Below are 7,434 nucleotides of genomic sequence, written 5' to 3'. Positions count from 1 at the left end.
GCATCAATTATATCGTCAGTTATATTGTTATCGCAAATTTTCAAATATATATCGTGATAAATATTTTTGGCCATATCGCCCTGCTCTAGTGTAAAACTATGAACTACTCCTCCAGTTTTTCTGATAATGCTATTCCTGGTGTAGTTATGCCAGCATGATTAATCCACATGTGTTGAGGCATATTGTTATACTTCCACTTATATATTTAAACAGCTGATCATCTGTCTCGTAGGAATTGTTTACTGAAGAGGTTTTTTGTGTGTTTTTTGTTGCTTTTGCCTGCTGCTCTGACTCTTCTGAGATTAAGCTCTAAATTTTGTGTCCATCGGTAACTTGAGATAGGCTGGTTGTCCTCCCCAGTCACGTGGTCAGCCTGAGCATCCTTTGGCAGATCCAGCAGGCTGCCTCGCGTGTCTCCAGTAAAGGTTATAGAGTGAACCAGCCCCGCTGCTGCGTCCTATAGTCGCCTCATCTCCCGCTTCTAGCTCCTTCTCCTCTGTGCAGACTGCTCTGTGAAAACGCAGGTAAGTCCGCGAAATGATCCATGCAAGCGTTACAGCGTTTAGTTTTGAGTGGGCAGCTACGCACCGTGGCATCAGCGTGATGCTGCGTGGATAATTGCCGTGCAGCAAAGACATGCATGTGCTTTGGCAAAGTAAATGGCTGCTTAATGCTGCGGATTTAATGCTTTCGCTCAAACTGAGACATGCCAGCTTGCAAAGGAAGGCTGCAGAGTGAGTCCTCGCAGGTGCAGCGCTGTCTGCGGGTGCAGGGGCTGCTGGAGAGGCAGATACGTCTTCATTACTCATTGTGCAGGTGGAGCAGCGTTCCTCCGAGTCGGAGGCGGTGGCGTTGTGCTCATTGTAGTACGCTGATAGTCGTTATTGTTGTTTTATCGCAGAAAGTAGCTCTAGTTGTCGCTCGCAGAAGATCGGTGGCTCTGGATTCTGTGAAATAGTCCGACGTTCAAGTTCAAACAGTAGCTGGAGGTGGCGGTAAGGTCACATAGTAATGACTCAGCAACCGTCGTCTGCTGAGGAGAGTAAACTCGGGCTGCTTTTGGAAGATTTCCAGGAACTGAAGGTTTAAAGAAGCTGCCTGTTTGTTCCCGTGGAAACCAGCGGAGTGGAGGTAACCTGGCACCTTTGTGCTTCTCTGTTTTTATAAATAAGGAATTTCAGAATTGAGTGCGAGTATTGATCATCGAGCCACTTATGTCTGAGCCACAAGGAGCTGAGTGGGATTTCAGCTGACAATATGTCCTCCAGAAGGGCTGCTCAGCTATCATAAATAAACAAGGAGCCTTTCGGAGGTTTCATCTCACTCCCTGTTTGCATTTTATGACAGCATAATTCAGTTTACATTACATAAACACTCACATTTTATAATAAAGCATGAACGATTTGCCATAATGTGTAGAGGCTCAGGTTACCCTGTGAGAATCATTTCCTCTCTGCCTGTAGTAGAGTGAAGAATTGCCCCGTGTTTAAGTTATCTTGCTCTTATTCCTGCCTCCATCCAAGTGCAAGGCAGTGATTTTGATAGTATTAGTATTGTTAATATGCTCGCGGACCACATCAGGCACTTTGCAAGTTTTTATTCCTGTTTGCCAAACATTTTAAGATGCGGAAAACTGCAGTTACTTTGGTGTTATTTTTCAGTTTTATTGAAATCTTGGAAAGGAATTTGTGAAACAAATATTGAATATTGAAAAAATTGAAAAATGATCACTAATTCAAGTCACTGAATTGGACCTCTTGACTATGTTTGTGCTGTTGGAGAAGTTAATGACATTATCTGACATGTAATATGGGCTGCTGTGTGGTATAGCACATCTGACTATTTCATTAGTCGGTTACTTTATACTAATTAGCTGGTTTATGTATCTGTGTTTTGCACTCATTCAGTGGATGCTTTCAGCTTCTAGCCATAGCTGTTAACTTAACCCTTATCCTCTCTTCCCAGTATGGTCACTTTTGGGGCTAAAAGCCAAACGTTGTAGCAGCCAAAATGCTAATGTTAAGGATTGAAAAAGAAATATTTGAGAAAACTGAAACTGACCAGTCCAGAAACTGACCTGTCAAGAAGTTTATTCCTCTGTTTTGTTGAGGAAGTAATTTTATTAGACTATTTGCACTAATGAGCTAGTTTGTTGGTTTGGTTTGGTTAAAGCTGGTGTAGTTTGATTAGTAATTGAAAAACAGGTACGTCAGTAAAATTAAGTGAAAAACATGCAAAAATATTATGGACTTAATTGGAAAAACTGAAAATCTGACTTGTAATACCTTACATAATATATTACTGGGAAAAGTACTTGTATTACTGGAACAACTTACCAGGTGTCACTGCCAAAACAAGTTACTATAACAAGAGCTAAGTAGAAACAATCATCAAATAGGCAACTAGCTTGGTAGTAAACCAAAGTCATTTTGATCTGATGGTAGCAACAGGTGGATATTTAGATTCACAGTAGTGACAATCACAAGTCTTTACTGTAAAAATTCTTTGAGTAGTTTGTTGAGACACTTCACTCTGGTTGAAAATGGTTGACTCGCCCATCATACTTATATTATTGCTAAAAGTTGAACAGTAGGTGTCTATCTTCGTTAAAAGAAGATCACCATTACTGTGCCAAATCTTTTTCAATTCAATTCAGTTTTATTTATGTATCACAAAATCACAACAAAAGTTGCCTCACAGTGCTTTATTTGTATACAAAAGAATAATACAGGGAAAACAGAGGAAACCCCAACATATGACCCTCTATGACCAAGTGGTTTGGCGACAGTGAGAAGGAAAAACTCTCTTTCAACAGGAAGAAACCTCCAGGAAAACCAGGCTCAGGTGTCCATCTGGTGACTGGTTGGGGGTGAAGACGGGACAGAAATCTGCTTCAGTTTTTTATTATTTTTTTTATTTTAGTTTTTTCCCCTGAAAAAAGTCAGTGGTAGTTTTATTTTTTAAAATGACTGTAATATGGATGGTGTTTGTCCGAGACTAGTTTTAGGAAAATCAACAACGTTGTTATAGTACAAAGACAAAATATTTTTAATACCCCTTATTCTGAGTAATTTAGACATTTCAATAGATTTGTGTTGTCCAATTGTACTGACAAAGAATAAAACTAAATACACTTTCTCTGTGTATTCAGTCATTTTAGTACACAAATTGATTTCAGGTCATTTCTTCAGATGAAAATGAAAATGATTTATCAAACCTAGTTTTAGGTTGACAGAATAACCTAGTAGCTCTTTTCATTTTTGTCTACTTATGGTTGCAATAAAAACTTCGTAGATAGAGTCCCAGTCACCTTGTTTCTATTGTTGAATTATTTAAAATGTTATGTATAACTGCTGTTAACAGCACCAATGAAATGTAATTTATTCTCAGTTGATTGAATTCAAAAAAGAGCTTTACATAAACACATTAATCTTTTCTCCGTTTGGTTTTATCAACTTTGATTTTGTCATATAAATTGTTTATGGCGTCTGAGATAGAAATTAGAAATGGATTAATGATAAATTCAGTGTCTGAATTAAATCAGATTGAATAAATAATTTATCATTGTCGTTCCAGTCTCACAATATGAATGCACAAAACTGATGACTATAGTTATGAAAAGAGCTTTATATTTTTTGGTCGTCAAGCTTAAAATATTGCACTCTAAGTCTGTAGCATCATTGTGTTCAAGTTTGAGGCTTTGTAGAATTATGAGCCATCATGTCTCTGAGTTTGCTGCCCACTTATCTCTAAATTTAGATGTATACATGAAGAAATAGCTCACTGCTGTGTCTGAAGTGCCCCGATCTGGCCTGGAGGAGAAGTGGTTGTTACTGCAGTCTTTGAGACTAGTAGATGAGTTTGTGTGCAGCAGTGGTCTGCACAGATTATATTTACATGAAGCTTTTAGCAGTATTCAGGCGGATACATGTGATTTAACAGGTTAAATGTGGTTAACAGCAAGTCACGATCTTACACTCTCCGTCTGCACTGTATGTGAGGTCCTGTCCATGTTTGTCAGTGTGCACTGTGAAAGTCTGCAAGATGTCTCTACACTGATGCCAAGACTAATTCTTTGTCAAACTCGACCACTCTCTTTCTTTGGTTTCTTTGTTTTCATTACAATTGCTTAGTATGATGAAGCAGCAAAATCTCAGGGACACCAGGTAAACATTTCGAGGTTTACCTTAAATTTAAATTTTCCCATGGCACCTTTTGGGTGAATCTGTCCTGCATACAGTCATGGGCTTCATGCTTACTATACTTGATTTAGAAATGAAATGGACTTTTCTGTTACCTGAGGGGAAGCAGTTTGCATTAACATTTTTTTATCAGTCAAAAATTAAAGTTAAGATGCCACATCCCAGCCACAGGTTCTTATTTATTTCACCTTTTTTTACTTATGTCATTAGCATCTTTTCTGAGTAGCATAAAATGACTTCATCTACAATTTAGTTATACAAGCTTCTAACAAGTCTTGAATCTTGTCTCTTACATAGAAAAATTCAATTTTTAATGACAGTTTCTTGACACCCTATAAAGAGCCGCAGTAGCTGCCAGTACAGAACACTAACGTGGGCGATGCTTACCAGTTTAACAATGTCACACCACAATTAACTGACTAAATTAATACTTCTGAAATTGTTGTGTTTTTCTCTGTGGTTAAGGCTCTAAAATATACTGTCTCACATCCCATATTACGTAAAAGGCTACAAGGCAAAAGCAAGTAATACAATAAAGCCTATATTAGCTATTTGCGGATCTACAAATATCAGCACTTATAATGTTTGATAAATGAACATTTGAAAAGTAAAGAGGACACGGCAGAAACACCCAAGGCCATGTTGTGAGTGTTGGTGTTACATCGTTTGGCCACCAGAGGGCATTTTTCAACTTCTCTGTTGGTAACACAGAAATACAACAAAAGGCTGATCCAAGATGAGTCGGGCAAAGAGTAAACGAGTAAATAAATAGCTTAAAAAAATATTAAGAAAATCTGTTGAATCTATATGTGTCGGAAACAAAAAAAAATATTGTCCGATATACTGGAATATCAGATTTTTAAAATCTGATATATCAGTATCGGTTTTAAGAGTCTTTAAAATACTAAATACCTCTATTTTTGTTCAACGTTATTTAACTTGAATATGTGCCATGTGGTGCTGTTATGCCACATTAGATTAAAAGTCTTTTTAAAGTGCTGTTAGTTGAGTCCCTGCAGCCATCTGGGGGCTACAACATCTAATTTGCAAATGGCTGCACCAAAAGATAGCTCCATTAGATGTATTGATCTGCTGCGATTACCTTGATTAAATGATGTGTCACAAACACCAAGCTGTTGAACAGTAACTCTACAAGCATCTGTGGCTTTCTGCCTCTGTGCACATTACACTCTGCTAATTTATGCATGATAAACAAAAAGTTTGCAGTCAGACACAAAAACAAATTAGCTTCTTCTTCTTATATAAGTCAAACTGAATTCCCCTGAAAATACTCTATCACTTGGGTTAACTGAGACATATATGGTGGTTTTTCTTTGCGAAGTTTGGAACTAGTGGTATATTACTTTAAATTCTCAAAATGCGGTTATACCCAGCAAACATGGTAGAAAGAGTGACCCTAACCCTCCTTGGTCAAAAGTGCACTGCAGATGCTCACAAGGCAAGAATTATTAATCACATTAATGCAGTCAATAAATTAAATACTTGTATTTGCCGTTTAATACAACAACTAATGTGTTCATAATAATAATGGATTGGATTTATATAGCGCTTTTCAAGGCACCCAAAGCACTTTACAATGCCACTATTCATTCACTCTCGCATTCACACCGGTGGAGGCAAGCTACAGTTGTAGCCACAGCTGCCGTGGGGCAGACTGACAGAAGCGAGGCTGCCATATCGTGCCATCGGCCCCTCTGGCCAACACCAGTAGGCGGTAGGGTAAAGGGTCTTGCCCAAGGACACAACGACCAGGGCAGAGAGCCCAGGGATCGAACCGGCGACCTTCCGGTTACAGATACGCTTCCCAACCCCCCGAGCCACGGTTATGAAATGGTTATGAACAGATGGCTGCATAACAGCCACTTCTTGCACATAGGCTAGTACTCCTGGAGCCTGTGAGTTTTCTTTTAAATTACAAACTTCACTTTTGTGCTATTTCTGTGTCGGCATAAGATTTTTTAAAATGTCCCTTTGTTCTAATAAAAGGACATTCTAAAAAAAAAAAGATTGAAACCAGTTTTTGAACACAAAGTTTTTCCAAAACAAGTATGATCAGATAACGTTCAACAAGTACATAGAGCTGGGGGGGGAACTTAAGTTTCTGACATCCAACCATTATATCACAAGCTAGGTCACAGTGGCAGCAGACTAAGTAAAGTGTCCTAGATGTCCTGGGCAGGGCGATACATCCAGTTCCTCCTGGGGGATCCTGGGGCATTTTCAGGCCAGAAGAAATAAACATTCTCTCTAGTGGGTTGTGGGAATACCCTGGGATCTCCTCCTGTTGAGCGTGCCGGGAAACCCTCCAAAGGGAGGTGCTTAGGAGGTATCGTGACCAGATGCCAGAACTACCTCAGCTGGCTTCTTTCAACATGGTCGAGCAGCAGTCCTAAACCAAGATGCTTCCAGATGTCCATGCTCCTCACTCATATATTGAAGGCTGAAATATGAGTGAGTTTGGCCTTTTAAACTCATTTAAAAAGCCAAACTCATTTTGGCTACTCACAACTTTTATTTTTAACGATGACTAAAAGTCATAAATTCAACAACATAAAATTTAATCCAGGAAGTGAGTCAACATACACTGTTTAGCTTTCTCTTTATAAAAAAAAAGTTTTACATATTTATTACTTATTTAGTTTAATTCATTTATTTTGCTTAAAGAAATACTAATGTCAAAATCACAGCCTAAAAGGAAATAAATCAGAGCATTAATTTTGTTGTTTTTGGGGTCATCCCAGCACTTTGATGGATGTACGGAAATCTGAAGGTGGGGAGAGAAGTGGTGAGAGTCCACATTCAGTACAGAGCAGGCATCAATTAAAAAAGACAAACATGGGAAGAAGGAGATATAATGGAGCTGGGTTGCAAAGCAGCTTGCACAGGTGCAGGGACTGTAAATATGAGAGTAGGCCTGGGCTTGACTTTCTACTATATAGAGGTAATAAAAAAAAAACACATAGGCAAATTTAAATTAAGTGGGGTTGCAGTTATTATCTTTATTATTTAATATGTTAGTACATTTCTTTATTAATAAGTCATGTATTAATTGGTCTATCAAATGTTAGTAAATACCATGTTTACTCACAACTTCATAACATCATCAGATGTCTTGTAAATCTACAATAGTATATGTATTACAATGTATAGTATTAACTAGGGCTGAACGATATATCGCATTTGCGATAATATCGCGACATGATCAAGTGCA

The 7,434-nt window shown here is 38.3% G+C and overlaps 1 long non-coding RNA gene across 1 annotated transcript in view; it reads left to right on the top strand.

Annotated features, from left to right (window-relative positions):
- Positions 1 to 230: 230 nt before the first annotated feature.
- The window catches only part of LOC102209943 (uncharacterized), a 21,803-nt gene continuing 14,599 nt past the window's right edge, over positions 231 to 7,434 (top strand). The window contains exon 1 of the long non-coding RNA XR_311831.2: positions 231 to 1,131. This is a non-coding gene — a long non-coding RNA (uncharacterized LOC102209943). The remainder of the gene's footprint in view (positions 1,132 to 7,434) is intronic.

This window comes from Pundamilia nyererei, unplaced genomic scaffold (assembly GCF_000239375.1).
Source record: "Pundamilia nyererei isolate P.nyererei 1_Seehausen unplaced genomic scaffold, PunNye1.0 scaffold00071, whole genome shotgun sequence".
Taxonomy (NCBI): Eukaryota; Metazoa; Chordata; class Actinopteri; order Cichliformes; family Cichlidae; genus Pundamilia; species Pundamilia nyererei.
Note: the sequence above shows the minus strand (reverse complement) of the source record. Positions and strands in the feature narration are given on the sequence as shown.